General features: G+C 35.0%; 2 long non-coding RNA genes across 3 annotated transcripts; both read left to right on the top strand.

Moving 5' to 3' along the window:
- The first annotated feature begins 4,586 nt into the window (after positions 1-4,586).
- Positions 4,587-6,189, top strand: LOC131432373 (uncharacterized). Its single transcript, XR_009229837.1, has 3 exons — positions 4,587-4,947; positions 5,030-5,330; positions 5,693-6,189. It is a non-coding gene; the product is annotated as an uncharacterized LOC131432373 (long non-coding RNA).
- A 6,213-nt stretch (positions 6,190-12,402) lies between these two features.
- On the top strand, positions 12,403-13,944 carry LOC131431611 (uncharacterized). 2 transcript variants are annotated; one of them, XR_009229701.1, is made up of 3 exons: positions 12,403-12,541; positions 13,255-13,572; positions 13,646-13,944. It is a non-coding gene; the product is annotated as an uncharacterized LOC131431611 (long non-coding RNA). The 2 variants fall into 2 exon arrangements; XR_009229702.1 differs by having other exon boundaries at positions 13,331-13,572.
- The last annotated feature ends 2,749 nt before the right edge of the window (positions 13,945-16,693 follow it).

Below are 16,693 nucleotides of genomic sequence, written 5' to 3' on the forward strand. Positions count from 1 at the left end.
TAACAGATAATATTGAAAACGTTCCACCCTCCAAGACTATTGCCAAGGCTTCCTTCCCTGTCTGGCAGTAGCGACGCTCCGTATCAGTTAGCGCTTTGGAAACAAAACTGATGACGCGATGTTTATCAGAACTGTCATGCTGGATTAGAATGGCACCCAGCCCGCAAGGGCTTGCGTTAGTGATCACAGTACAGTCTTCAAGACAAAAAATCCCAAGTTTTTCCAACAGTTTTATCGCCCAGTAAACACCGTTGTCCTCCGTCGACTACAAAGAATTCAGCTCGAATGCACTGCTTACCTACCTCAATTTCTGCAACGAACGATCCTAGAATCGCAAGTTGGTCTTGGCTTCAATACGGACGCAAAACTCGAGAACTGCCTTTTGTTGAAGAAACCACTGATACGATTTCATTTTTTAGTTTCTGCCACATTTCACCGCTAATCAAATTCCCATCTGCTCCAGAATCGATAAGCATCTCTAAGGCAACTCCTCCGATGATGTAAGGTATTACATTTGATTCATTTCCCGAGTAGAACGCGAAATAAACCTTTGCTTTGGTTTCCTCTTGTTCCGTTTCTTTGGAAACTTTCGTTTTCTCCACCGTTTTGATCGTTTTCTCCGTATCTATACCACCTACTCGCTTTGTCTTTCGACATAGTCTCCCAAAATGTACCTTTTGCAATTCCGACATTGTTTTCCACGGGCGTGACAAACGGGAGAGGCTGCCAGGTGACCTGGGCGACCACAGTTGAAGCAAGACAACTGCGAACCTCCTGATCTGGAGCCTTTCCCTCGTACCTGTTATTCAACTTTGAAAATCTTGGTCAGTAGTTGATTGGTTACATTTTCCTCCAGTTGCTGATCCACGCTCTCTTGTGCAACTCCCAAAACTTCAATTTCCGGAAGAGTCAAATCCATCAACAATATTCTACGTTGGACTTCGTTGGATGACATCCTTCTACCACCTCATCAATGATGAAAATGTCATTTAAGATCTTACACATGTCGGCACCGTGTTTCTCAAATCCACACTGCGTTACCTGTTGTTTCAGACGAATTAGAAAATCTGCAAAGCACTTTTGCTTCATCTGGCGAAGTTTTCGTCGCTCCGAAGTGGCCTGATGACGAGGTTCGAAGAACTCGTCTAACTTCTCTATTGCGCAGTCATACCACCTTGGCTCGAGTGTCACCAATGGCACATGATCGTGATCCTTTAAATTCTTGAATACCACTTGCAGTGCCGGACCACCCAAGTGTAGAAGCTAAGCTTTTTTAGCATACTGGCCAACAATGTCGTACGCCGCGAAATAACATTCCAATGCATCCTTTCAGGTCTTTCACTCCCTGGCAAGCTTACCGCTTTCGATCTGGTCTCACTGGAATGCTGGAACTGGACGTAAGTCTTGCATCTGAAAAGACAATGACTTTCAATTTTCCATCAACAAACTAGAAAATTAAAGCATTATTTTCCCCAGTGTCCAACAATTTCGTTGCGCACGTAAACGATAACACATACTATTCTCGAGAGAACTACTCAATTTTGCGCGTGCCATTCGAAACAAACAAACCCTTCTGAGTTGAAAGAACATTGTATTCTCCGCCTTTCTCTGAGAAAACCCATCAGGTTTCCGTTACATTTATGCCCAGATTTTAATTAATCTTTGCTTCAGCAGGGAAAAATTAACTTCCCGCCTTATCTGGAGAAATCCCAATTGATTTCTGCCACTTCCTGGAAAACTCTCGCAGTTTTCGCCACGTTTGATTTGATTTCCGAAGGATTCGAATAATCCTTGTTTTTAAAAGGGGAACAGTATATTGTCCGCCTTCTATGGGAAAACACCCTTTCTGTTACATTCGGGAAAACTCTTACTGTTTTCGCCACCGGGAAAACTCTTGCAGTTTTCGCCACTGAGAAAAATCTCGAAATTTCCATACAAGTAGTATTCCAAAGCGGTATAATTCTTAGGCGAACAATCAAAATTGACGCCACGCATAACCTAACTTATTTTCTCCCGTGAGCAATTTGCGAAATAAATCAAACAATTGGAATTTTCTAATCACACACTCAAAATAATAATCATGTTATAGTTACGTGAAAAGTTATGTGAATATTTTCCACCCTACTTTTCACGTAGGTTTCAAAAGACTGGCATTTAAAAGCTGTTTAATGCATAATCCAGTAAAAGTTACGTGTTTCATAGGTAAAATGTAATGTACTGCTCATTTCACATTTATCTATCAGTTCATATCAAATTTAGATATGAAAGAAACACTATTTCATATATTGGTTGAAGAAAAAAGGGAAATTTCAGATTTTTATATAAATCTAAAGAATGCAAAATGACATGCAAAACAAAACATTTATTTTAGAAAATCAGCATGGAATTTTAAATAAAAAATGAAAAGCAACTAATAACGTCGTGGGATCTCGAATCAACAAGCCTCCAGAAATCGTTATGTTGTCACTGCCATCCAACTGAAGCCGAAGTCGAGATCCGAGAACTTCCACAACACTACCGATGCAGGTTGAGATCCCATTACATGGGTCCAGTGTCTCTAGCTTCATACCGATTTTGAACTCGTTTTTCGGTGGACCAACGGAAGCATTCGGCAGGAGCGGGCACACTTCCGGACTCACGCAGGCACTCGATCCAATCGAACACATGGAAACTTTCATACTGGAATCAACCGATCGATGTAGTAAAAAATTGTAATTAAATAACATTTCTCGCAAATATTTGCACTACTCACACTTTGAGGGCCACTGTTCGCCATTTTCAAAATCGAGTTTTTCACACTGGAAATTCACGTAGATTGTTTGACGTTTGGTCAATTCACGTAAACCTTATGTGATGACTCTATTCATTTTAGAGGATGTTCGTATAACATTCATTTACGTCACGTAAAATATTCAATTTGACATTTGAAACCAGTTTACGTGATTTTTCAAGTGAATCGAACGTGAATTTTTATTTGAGTGCAACTTCCCGTTGTCCTTCACTGAGCTAAATTTTCTTTTTCACATTATATGATATTCTAATGATTTTGCACTATTAGCATTTCCAATCATAGTTACAAGATGTGTTCAACATCATGTCAAATATATGAGATAATCTTATGAAACATAAAACTCTTCTTAACGTTATTTTTACAGGATTTCCATATAACGAATGAAATTTCCAGTCTGAGTCAAATTTATTGGCGCGTCTTATAACCATTACTAGATATCCGCACAACATACATTGGAACAATTTATGAAGCGCATATTACCCACTTAGAAAAAAACGTTCAACGGTGGTCCTTCATTGGTCCAATACGTTGGATCATTGGTCCAATGAAAGTCCAATCAATCGTTCAACGGGAGGCCAACACGTTTGCCGATTTTGAAACAGACCGTTGAACCGGATGCCATTTTTTTCGTTCAACAAACCCGGCAGACAGAGGTCCATTGTTAAGCCATTTTTAACATGAGGAGTTGGAGCCCCGTTGGACTAGTTTTACTGCAGAATTTCTGAAGTTTTTTCCACTTATTTGTTTAAACTAACAATACATACCTGCACAATACTTCTACTTTACGTAGAATAAAAACAAATTTTCGTTCTATGTAAAGGTAACACTTCATTTTCACACTATTTTTGCAAGAGAAAAAAAAACAACAAACCGTTCCAGCAAATTGAATGAATGTTTCGTGCAATATGTCGTTCAACAAGCGCTAAAAAACCAACAAAATTGAACGGTCTGCTGAGAGGGTATATTCACTTCGAATGTATTTATATAGGTTCATATATACCATATGACTAGTTTTATAAAATTTATATATATATATATATATATATATATATATATATATATATATATATATATATATATATATATATATATATATATATATATATATACATACATATATATATATATATATATATATATATATATATATATATATATATATATATATATATATATATATATATATATATATATATATATATATATATATATATATATATATATATATATAACTTTCAATATAGGTCATACGAATAGCAGATAATTGCCAACTACTACTTTTCTTTGAGGATTCAAGCTATACACAGCAAATAAAATTGTAATTACCAGTCTCGTAATACACTGCGACGTTCAAACAAAATCGACGTAATTTAATTGACGATGTGAAATCACAGATTTTTGGTTATATATTTAAAGCCATAGCGTAATATTATGCATAAAAGATGTACTCAAATAAAAACGCCGAAAGAGCAAATTTTTACACATTGTTCCGTGTAATATCACAGCGAAAAGAATGCACATAAACCGTGTTGAAAATTTACCAGAATATTACATAGATGTTTTGTGATATATTATCGATACAGTGTACATATACACAAAAGTGTGTAATATTCACACAAAAGAGACGCAGAGCTCTTATGTGTGCATTGTTTTTCATTTCATGGCGTCAGTTATATGAATTTGTTTATCTGCGTGCTCTTGTGCAAATATAAATTGGTAAGTAACAGTACAAACTTTGTGATTTGTTGATTCGATGCAATACAGCAATTTACAATAGAAAATGTCATTAAACGGGTTGATAAATTTTCAATAATTTTTGTAGCTTTCGTTGGTAGTTTCAAACTAAATCTTTTTCCCGTGATACTAGTGGAATATGCAGTACGACATTATGCCTGGTCTGTACCGGTACTAATTGATGTGTGCAATGGATTAAAAACATTTTCACAAACCCGTATGAACGATTTTCAATGTGCAAAAAAGGATGTCGCCTATAATGTGTACATAAAATCTGGGAAACGAATATTTTGGTAACATGATGACTGATGCAGGGCAGCAAAAGTATCAATTTAGACGAAACAGCTAAAATCATAATTTGAATTGAATTATTCCAAATCACATTAGCTTTACGATTGATTGATTTGTAATAGCTATTCCATGTATGTATATATGTGTGTTATGTTATTAATTTTTCGTCAACACTTAAAAATGATTCTTATCAATATCACATTTAAATTTCAGATAATTGAAATGGATATAGCTTGCTCAATATGCGGTTCATACTTTAAGCAGGTGGAGATTTATAAAAATCATATTAAAACAAATCGCTGTACTTAAACATCACTTTGAACGTGCAACTGGGATAAATCACACACGCTTTATTGACAATTATTTTTCTAAGCGGAAAAGACTCATTCAAGTTTCGAGAACGTACATCTATAAAAAAAACTGCACATTAACGACTGCGACAGACTTGTAAATTTTTGTTGGCGTTTCAAAAATATTGAAGGAAGATTTTTCTACAGTCTTGATCAGTTTTGGTGTAAGTAATAGAATATTAAAAATAATGATACTATTTAAATTGATATAGTGTGTATAAGCCCTTAGGGCATACACCCAAACCTCCATTTACGAACCTTATATATGTATGTATGTATGCTTACACACTCAGTCGTTTGCGTATATGTGTATATATTTATACATATAAATGATCGCTTTTACTTCACCAATATTTATATGTATTAAAAAATACATATATTGGCACACATGCGTACGTATATTAATACATATATACATATATAAGTTACGTAAATGGAGGTTTAGGTGTATTCAGTAGTCTTCTTGTTATAGATGCATAATTTGTGTCAGTTTTAATTTCAATCAAATTTTTTTTACTATACACAGAATGATGCTACCATCTTGGATACAACTACTACGTCTCCTATTCTCGCATTAGTTGATATGAAATATAGTACGTCAAAAGTCGAATATTCTAACTTTCGAAATTCTGTTACAGGTCGCGATATGTACTACAAATATCCAGCTGTAGTTTCAAAAACTCTAGAGTTTTTTCAGTTATTTTCACTGAAACTTAAGCCTGATAAAGGCACCAGATCAGTTGCAACAATAGTAGGTAAACAACAACAACTGGTTCGAACACTTTTAACCAAACTAGCTAAAATTCAATAGATTTTTTCTTTTACTTGTATTCAAACCAAAACTTGCCATTTATAATGGGACGTGGGACGTTTTTGTTAACATAATTAAAAAAGTCTTCGTCGGTCGACTTTTCTTCAACGCAACGTCAAAAATGTTTAATTCTACTACTTTATATCAGAAGACGAAATCGTTTCAGTAAGTAACTAGAATGTCAAAGCTTTTCTTTAACAAAAGAATTAAATAATGAGTAATCTAATAAAGTATATGTATGTATATAAATTATATATATATATATATATATATATATATATATATATATATATATATATATATATATATATATATATATATATATATATATATATATATATATATATATATATATATATATATATATATATATACATATATATATATATATATATATATATATATATATATATATATATATATATATATATATATATATATATATATATATATATATATATATATATATATATATATATATATATATATATATATATATATATATATATATATATATATATACTTGTATAGAGAATGAAAAAAATTAAAATTATGCTTACAACCAGAAGGAGAACGACTGATTATAGATCATTGAATTAATAAATTAAAAATAAATACTCGAATAATGATGAATAATGTATTTTCATTTCGTATCAACATGCTATGCATTCTTCCGGATTAAATAGTTCTGAATTACGTATTTTTCATTACGTTGTTCCGCATTCCGTTGTTATTTGTTACGTTGCTCAGCTTTGTGTTTTTTTAGTACGCAAGTCTCTAATACGTCGATCTTGGATTAAAACGTATACAAGAGTACATCGTTATCGTGTAACGTGAAATGAATGTAATTGTACGCAACATTTCAAACCTAGTTTATGTGCATACTTTCCGATGTGAAATTACAAGATTTTTTTTGCTGTGTACTAGTATTCCATTCGGTAAGGGAGCACCTCAAGATATTTGCGAAAGAGAAGTGAGATCCCGAGACTGAAAATAAAACAATGAATCTTACTAGACAGATAGAGTAATGAAATATACCGGATATATATTTCATGGTCCGTTAACGCATATCCTTGAACGAAGTTGGATGAGCTGTCTTGTCAGCGATTTAAAATTACATTGAGATGCGAAACTTCCTGAAAAAAATGATCTGGAGCAGTTGATGACTATCGAGGACACAACTATTCACGACTTTCATCGGATTTCCATATAAATTATATGGGATATTTTTTTAACTTTCATTATGATAACGTCCATTTAGATTTGACGTACACATTAAATAAAGATTATAAGTTTCCATATAATTTCTATGAATTATATTATGCATATGATTCATATGACAAATCTAATGAATATAAATAAGATTTTCATTTCAGTGTTCTCGGACAGCTCTCACCCACTTGTACGCGGCGGGCAGATTTCCCCCCAGATGGCTGGCTATGGCTAAGTCTGGCAACAATGCAACAATCGTTTCCGGCAGAGAATTTCGCCTAGCGGTTATAACCGGTTCTTTTCTGTCGGATTCTTGCCCTACAAGATTGGCAGAACCGTTTTGAATCGATTCTACATTTTCAGCGTCTTGGTTTTATTTTTTCAATAAAAGATACATATGAAAGGCCCTTCACATGTACTAATCATGGAAAATGTTATTGCCAATAACATTGTTTTCTCACTACCAAATATACCCATATTTCAATCTCATTTACCTCGTCTCAGGATTCGTTTTTTGTACGTACATGCGGGATTGACGAATATCAAATGAAGTCGAATAAAAAAAGAATAAAGAAAGAGGAGGGAAATAAACAAGACACGTACGGCGAGATAATGACGCAATTTCGCCTGGACAATTTTGACAGTAGCCGGAATGCAGCCAGCCTTCTGACGGTTGCCAGAACTCCTAACAAGCGGGAAATATAGAAAAAATAGATCGGCAGTGTATACCAGTTTTAAAATTGACAGTAGAACTGGTCGAATAAATAAAACTAAAACGGATTGCTGGGGATACGTTTGTTTCAGTTTCATTTGAATTATAGATCACCCATATGAATCTTGCAGCTGCTGAATTTGCTCTCAGATTGTTGCGATTCTTCGCAAAGCCCCTCTTCAATTCACAGCGTTTGTCATACAATCAGCGACGGAAATACACAAGTTGCCAACTAGCCAGGTGAAACGGCGAAAGGAAGAAGAGAATACGGGTGATAAAGTATTACACGACACCTTTCTGATTGATTTGTTTTTTATTATACAGTTGAATTGGAATCCTTTATATTGAATTTATTATATATCGCTGATATATTTAAGAGGTGTATTACTGTAGGAGTTTGAATATGTTATCTGAAATATGTATGTATATTTACTTAATTATACCTCAGGCTTCAACAAGCAGGTTAGGATCAGTCTGTTTAACGAGAGCCTCGCTGGAAGGAGATACTAAACGTAACCTTAAGTCACTCCTAAATAGCCGATATAAAAAATTTGTCCTTTCAGGAGATTTATAACGACCCTAAATAAACCGTTAAAATCACGGAACAGCCTTTCCATTTGAAAAATCCAACACAGATTTTGCACGATGACCACCAATGACTACCAATGAACTGCGAGTGAATCAAGCTCACCTTTTGACAGCTATTAGTGGTTTGTTTACATATCTATTAACACATATTCAAATTAGAATTAACGATTTTTCTTCAGAGTGCCTGCTCGTGTCGTCGTATAGACATTTTGTTGCAATGGAATATGGCTTTTGAAGATTAAAATGTAGAAAGCACGGTGGCTTTCACAAATCCGCCACAGTAGCTTGAACACACTATTAACCACACCACTACATTCACGCGTAGATTGGTCAATGAGTTAAGTGAATATTTTCATGAAATTCATGTGTTCTACACAGCGTTGTTAGGTCATTTTTCCATAAATCTGTATCCGGCGCAAAAATATATCGGTTCCATAACTGTATCTAAATCTCTGCAACATAAGTACCAGAAAATTTTAACCGGAGCTCAGTTAGATGAGCGAAAATAAACAAGGTGGTACGAAAAAGAGGTCATAAATCGATATTTTCCGAGAAATCAGTATACCAGACAAAGTTGATTCTGCTTGTAGTAATAGTGCAAATGCACATGATGATAGCGTGCAAATTATTCTCAATGTAACGTGCAGAATGTTTTATTCGAGGAACAAAAGTTCAAACGATTCAACCAGGTAACAATAACAATAAGGTAACAATAAGGCCGACGACACGACCAGGCACTCCGAAGAAAAATCTGAACAAAAAGTGTTCGTGAGTGATTTACCGCCAGTTACCATAAATATAGCGACCCCTCGATAATCATGAAAATAATCTTCTTGAGCAACACTGTTTAAGTTGCTATGAACTAGTTACCAAGGAGCGCCAAAATAAATAAACAAATCATTTGAGAAAGTTGTCAAACTTTTATATAAATTTAAATTTTGTTTCAACGTTCTTTTTAGATTTCGCCAACCACAATAGTACAATAACCAAATCTGGTACTAGAAGTAGTGTTGCGACAGAAAGGCGTCATCCTATATCATTCACAGCTACCCATTAGCTTTATCTGCAGTGTAGTCATCTAACTCATCCATGATGATGGTCTTTCTTTTTAGAAATATCCAGTCGAGTTTCCGAAACAAATCACTTTTGCTTAACATACTGTCAACCAACCCGGAAGTTAGTACCAGTCTTCACGAAATGAAAATGAGACTTCATTGTTAAATTGTATCCGACACTCTTTACATTCGACTACTTCAACAAGTTCCAGCAGCCTTACGGTAGACCGTAGTTACAGTCTGTTTTCTGTTTGAGACACAAATAATCAAATTATTTGAAGGAGACCTGTTTGCACTGGAGGCTTTCGATGTGCACTTCAAAACCTATAATTTCGATCAGATCTAATATACTGAGAAATTTGATTCCCGTGCTGTTCAAGTGCCTTTCATATTCATCGAAGTATACACGCACTTTGCGGAGACCTCAAATCACTGAGAGTAGAAGTAGAGTAGTTTCCAAAATATAACAGGGCATTGTTTCACAACATATATGCTTATTAGCGGAGAGGGTTGAACGATTTGGAACAAGGGGCGAATTGAAATGGTTTTACTTTAGAAAGTCATTAGAAAATAACAAATATGCTTTCAATACTAAATTCTGATAATCGGACTGATAAAAAGTTTCGCAATGACGGATTGAATGACTGCAAAACTTAACATCATTGAAAAACTCATTTACATAGCAAATAGTCATTATAGATCTAAGTATGGTTACGTTGAACTATTTAATAAACATCCACGAATATTAAATTGTCTGAAAGTCATTTTTAATATGTTCGAGCACCAGCAAGCCTTAACGAAGACCTCTATCCGATTAAACTAAATGACAATACCACTCGAGGCAGTTTGTTTTGTTTACATTTCCCAAGTCTTCAATATGCAGTAACCAAGGTTATGGTAACTGTTATTTAAAATCAATAATCTATCAACTTGTGTTGCCAGTTTCAATAGTTTTTCAGGCGATTTCGTTTTGACATTACCAGTTACTGAGGGGTAGTTAAATTTGCGATACAGTTTCGATAGACGAGTGGCAGGTCGTGTCGTCGATAAGGCGCTCTACACGCTTACTTGTGGCTACCCAAAATTGAGTCAAAAGTCACTCAATTTCGTAAAAACTACACCTACCCAAAATTGAGTACAGTGAGTATTACGCAATTTTGGGTAAATATGCTTTTCGCAAAATTTGAGTAGAATTTACTCTCTTTTGTTGACATTTGTAAATATGTGGAAGATCACATTTTTAAGAAATAACTACGTTTTATTGCAATACCCACATGTGAAATAGGATTAATTCAATGTATCCGGAACAGTTCTGCTTCTTCCGGCATCAATCCACCAAGCAACCACCAACGGGACGTTTGAAATCTATTCGTAGTTCAGATGTATTTTTATTGCATAATGTAAAAATGCATTTTTTATGTATTTTACTTACCAGCTAGAGCCTCACACGACTCGCTGTATATAACACTTTTAATTTTATCCATCTGGAAAAACTTGAAAATGTCGGATGGCGCGGTTAAGTTACTTTGACACAGTGACAGTTTTAAATTCTACTCATTTTTTGACATCTGTTCACAGTTGTTGAAAATGAGTACTTTCGATTCACTCACTGGGTAGCCACAAGTAAGCGTGTACACGCTTACTTGTGGCTACCCAAAATTGAGTCAAAAGTCACTCAATTTCGTAAAAACTACACCTACCCAAAATTGAGTACAGTGAGTATTACGCAATTTTGGGTAAATATGCTTTTCGCAAAATTTGAGTAGAATTTACTCTCTTTTGTTGACATTTGTAAATATGTGGAAGATCACATTTTTAAGAAATAACTACGTTTTATTGCAATACCCACATGTGAAATAGGTTTAATTCAATGTATCCGGAACAGTTCTGCTTCTTCCGGCATCAATCCACCAAGCAACCACCAACGGGACGTTTGAAATCTATTCGTAGTTCAGATGTATTTTTATTGCATAATGTAAAAATGCATTTTTATGTATTTTACTTACCAGCTAGAGCCTCACACGACTCGCTGTATATAACACTTTTAATTTTATCCATCTGGAAAAACTTGAAAATGTCGGATGGCGCGGTTAAGTTACTTTGACACAGTGACAGTTTTAAATTCTACACGCTTAAAAATAGTTACTCAAAAATGAATAAGATCTCACTCATCTACAGAAAAAGTGGAACAACTCTAATTTAGAGTAACTCCGAAGCTACTCAAATTTGAGTTCTTCCACTGGAAACGATATTTGGGTAAAATCTACTCATTTACTGAGTAATACTTTATTCGTACATGTACAAAAACAGAGTAACTATCACAATTTTATTTCACATATACCAAATTTGCAAAAAAATGGTCCTTTTCTGAGTGTATTGTATTAAAATGTTAAATAATTGAACTCAATACTATATCAAGTGGTGGTCGCTTGGAGTAGTGTGTTATGCTCAGGCACCAATCATACACTTATTCCTCATAAATGATATTTGAGCATATTCGTTTCCATTCTAAAGCACAACACGAAGCTGATCATTCCGGTTTTTGCAGACACAACACCGTTTGTGTTGATCGACTCACCCTCGAAATACGCGTCTCACTAACAAAATATACAACCTGTTGCTACAAATGGTTATTACAACTTTTAGACTTATCGCGAATGCGAATAGTAACTATAAAACGAGATTTTGCGTTAAACTCAAATTTAGAGTAGGAGTTACTCAATATCATTGATGATAACTACTCAATTTTTGACGTTTCCATGTATCATTTGAAAATGAGTAACTAGTACTCAAACTTTGAGTAACTTTTTCTAAGCGTGTACTCATTTTTTGACATCTGTTCACAGTTGTTGAAAATGAGTACTTTCGATTCACTCACTGGGTAGCCACAAGTAAGCGTGTAGCCAGTGGTATCGTATGCCAACATCTTGGGCCTTTGGGGCCTTCAAAGCAAGCAAGTCAGTAAAAGTAAAATACAACACATAATCGATTTTGAAAGTCAGTATTACAATATAGCACCGCACGTTTCATAACGATTGGCATATTGTCGCAAAACTGAAATGTAGAGGCGCTGCTTGTTTAGAGATGATACTTTCAGCAAGAGCTGTCAAATCGGTAGGAAAATTTCTATTTATTCCACCTTTTCAACGATTTCTTATGAAAACGTGCAAATTCATTTGAAAAATCATAGTAGAAGTTGAAGAAAAAGTTTTTACTCTGAGGTGCTAATGTTGATCTTAGTTCATTGTGCGAAATCTACCGTTTATTCAGAATAGAACATTAAATAAAGTATCCAAAATAAATAGTACTAGATCGCTATACATTCTTAGTACTCGAGAAATCAACATTACACTGGTTTCTGTTTTAAAAAATGTTGATCCGAAAAAACCTAACCTTACCCAATTTCAAACATTTCTGAAGATTTTCCATGTTTAATCGTAGTTTACACTAAAAAATTAGTAGTAATCACTTTGAAATCGATTTTCTTCTACTCCGAGTGTTCTTTTATTGCTGATATCTATTTGCACTATTGAATAAACGATAAAAATGTTGCAAATAACTACTGCCGATATGAAAATTTCAGAAAGAAAACTCCTTTTCTTGGTTCCATTATTCATTAGCAGGTGTCGCTACCGGTAAATCAGCTTTGCGATAATGTGCCAATATAACATTTATGATCAAGTATATAAAAATCAATTTTGTTTCAATAGTTCACAGATATTTAGCATCATCAAACTTTTATTTATGTTTACATACTTCTTCGTTGTTTTCGTCTTTGCTGAAAAGATTACGGTCACAAGAAAATGGCGGCCCAGCAGGCGGCTGGAATCAACTGAGTCGTTTAGACAGTTTAGACATCAAGCGAAAACGAGATTCGGACATTTGAATGAATGTTATACGAACATCCCCTAAAATGAATAGAGTCATCACATAAGGTTTACGTGAATTGACCAAACGTCAAACAATCTACGTGAATTTCCAGTGTGAAAAACTCGATTTTGAAAATGGCGAGCAGTGGCCCTCGAAGTGTAAGTAGTGTAAATATTTGCGAGAAAATTTATTTAATTACAATTTTTTACTCCATCGACCGGACCATTCCAGTATGAAAGTTTCCATGTGTTCAACTGGACCGAGTGCCTGCGTGAGTCCGGAAGTTTACCCGTTCCTGCCGAATGCTTCAAACAGGCCGTCGGTATGAAGCTAGAGACACTGGAACCATGTAATGCGACTTCAACCTGCATCGGTGGTGTTGTGGTAGTTCTTGGATCTCGACTTCGGCTTCGGTTGGATGGCAGTGACAACATAAACGATTTCTGGAGGCTTGTCGATTTCAGATACCACGACGTTATTAGTTGCTTTTTAATCCATTGGAATTATATGACAATTTTCTGAAATAAATATTTTATATTTCATGGCGTTTTTCATTTCATAGATTTATATCAAAATCTGGAATCTCCCTTTTGACTTCAAACAATATAAAAAATAGTAGTTTTCTGGTATCTAAATTTGATATGAACTGATAGATAAATGTGATATGAACAGTACATTACATTTTACCTATGAAACACGTAACTTTTACTGGATTATGCATTAAACAGCTTTTAAATGACAGTCCATTAAAACCTACGTGAAAAGTAGGGTAGAAAATATTCACATAACTTTTCACGTAATTATAATATGATTATTATTTTGAGTGTAGGACAGGACCAGACAACTGGGCTTCTTTTTCCAGAAAAATATTTTTGGACTCAAAATACCGATATTTCAATTTTCATACAGATAAATACCGATTTTCAGTTTTTGTGTTGGATTCCATAGGGATAAACCAGGTCGAGCGACCTTTTTTTTGTCGTGAATACGACTTACTTTACTATGGGGCGCCTTTTCAAAATTAGCCATATGGAAGAATGGGCAGAACTTAATCGTGAATATCTCGACTTGTATTAATGGTAGCAACATAATTATTTCATCATTTCATCAAAAATATGATCAGGAATTCAGGATAATATTTTGAACAGTGTGCGATAACCACAAACAAGTCAAAAATTAAGTTTTCTTAAAATTTGAAAACAACGCAGAAAACTCTTTACTTTCGCTTGAGTTTTTCGCGCAAGGACGACGATTTTGAGGTAGTCAGGCACATATCTTCAACTGAATGCGTATAAAAGGGGAACCGTGGTCGAAAATCGATCATTTCTTTTCGTGCGTTCGATGGAAGCAGACGTCGTGGGAGTGGAATCATCAACCAGCAGCGACGGAGAATGCACCTTCTGCGTGGTTAAAACCTCACGACCTGAGCATCTCTCATTCGCTTGCTGGCCATCGAGGCGAGAGGACCTTAACCAGCAACAGCAGCGACGGAGAATGCACCTTCTGCGTGGTTAAAACCTCAAACGCTCCGGTCGCATCTCGCATTCGCTTGCTGGCCATCAAGGCGAGAACCAGCAGCGACTGAAACTGGATTCTGAGTCTGTTATTGGATCTAAATTTAGGTCTTGAACTCAGGGTCCAGTTCTCTTTTCCAGACTTCTATTCGGTTCTTCTTAAAACCATAATACTCCTAAAGAATTATGCGGAATTTACTTTACTGTACCTCTATACAACCCATTTTTGTCGTGAATACGACTTACTTTACTATGGGGTGCCTTTTCAAAATTTACCCTCTGAGAGAGCGATAAGTTTTTGATCATGAATATCTATTGTTGTATCTAATGAATCAACATAATTCTTGCGACATGCCGACATGGAAATATGATCACAATTTTATGATAAAATTTTCAGTTTTGTGACATAGTTTCAAATAATTCAAAATTAAACTTTTCTGAAATGTTTGGTATAAACGAGTATCAAAAAGGATAATTCATAAGGCGCGTTTGCCTTTCTCGTATTTTTAAAGCTCATAGCTCAGTGATCTGTGAAAGGATTTAAATAATCTAACTACCAATAGAATCGAAATTTTTCAATTTAAACGTGTATAGCAAAAGCATTGAAGTATTTCAATAGTACACTATTGAAAAACCTGTCTCATTTGCTCCATGTCAACACCATGTCAGAACGCGTTCTAAGGAAGAGAACAAAATATCTGCTGCTAAACAACAAATCGTCCGGGAAAAATGTTCCGAAAAGTGGTGAATATCGCAGTGAGTTCCTCAATTTGGTCCTTGTGAATGCTAGAAACGAATCCCTTCAGCATATTGATAGTTTCTTTCAATAAATTATGCAAATCCGAAATGAAATAATCGACATTAAAATTCTGAATGCGGCTATTTTTATAGCCGTTAGGACCGCCCATTAGTGAGAAAGCTACAAACGAAATCACATAAAAGGAAATCTCTTAACAAAAATTCAATCAGTTTGGATCCAATCGCCACTGCGAGCAGATGTGTTTTGTGTCGTCTGCACGCTTTCGACAAGAGCGATTACGTCACAGCTGTCAGTCATTAGCATTGGGAAAAAAACAACGGTGGAGAGCATTGCACAATATCAGCCGTTCTAATGGCTCTAAAATTTTTCTAAAGAACTATTAGGATTTGTTGTTCGCAAATCGTAGGGAAATATCCTCAGTTTACGGCAAATCAAGAACAGTTTGCTTAAATTTGTGCACTTTTCGCTGTGTGAAATTCACAGTAATCGAGATCAAGTGAAGCCTTTTTTTGCAAAAAATGTTTTAGAGTTTAATGTCGTAGAGAATTACGCAATTTGACCTTTCTGAATGCTAGAAACGAGTCCCTTCAGCATATTGATAGTTTCTTTCAATAAATTATGCAAATCCGAAATGAAATAATCGACATTAAAATTCTGTATGCGGCTATTTCTATAGCCGTTAGGACCGCCCATTAGTGAGAAAGCTACAAACGAAATCACATAAAAGGAAATCTCTTAACAAAAATTCAATCAGTTTGGATTCAATCGCCACTGCGAGCAGATGTGTTTTGTGTCGTCTGCACAGCTAGTTTCGCTTTCGACAAGAGCGATTACGTCACAGCTGCCAGTCATTAGCATTGGGAAAAAAACAACGGTGGAGAGCATTACACAATATCAGCCGCTCTAATGGCTCTAAAATTTTTCTAAAGAACTATTAGGATTTGTTGTTCGAAAATCGTAGGGAAATATCCTCAGTTTACTGCAAATCAAGAACAGTTTGCTTAG

Source organism: Malaya genurostris, chromosome 2, assembly GCF_030247185.1.
Source record: "Malaya genurostris strain Urasoe2022 chromosome 2, Malgen_1.1, whole genome shotgun sequence".
NCBI classification, from domain to species: Eukaryota; Metazoa; Arthropoda; class Insecta; order Diptera; family Culicidae; genus Malaya; species Malaya genurostris.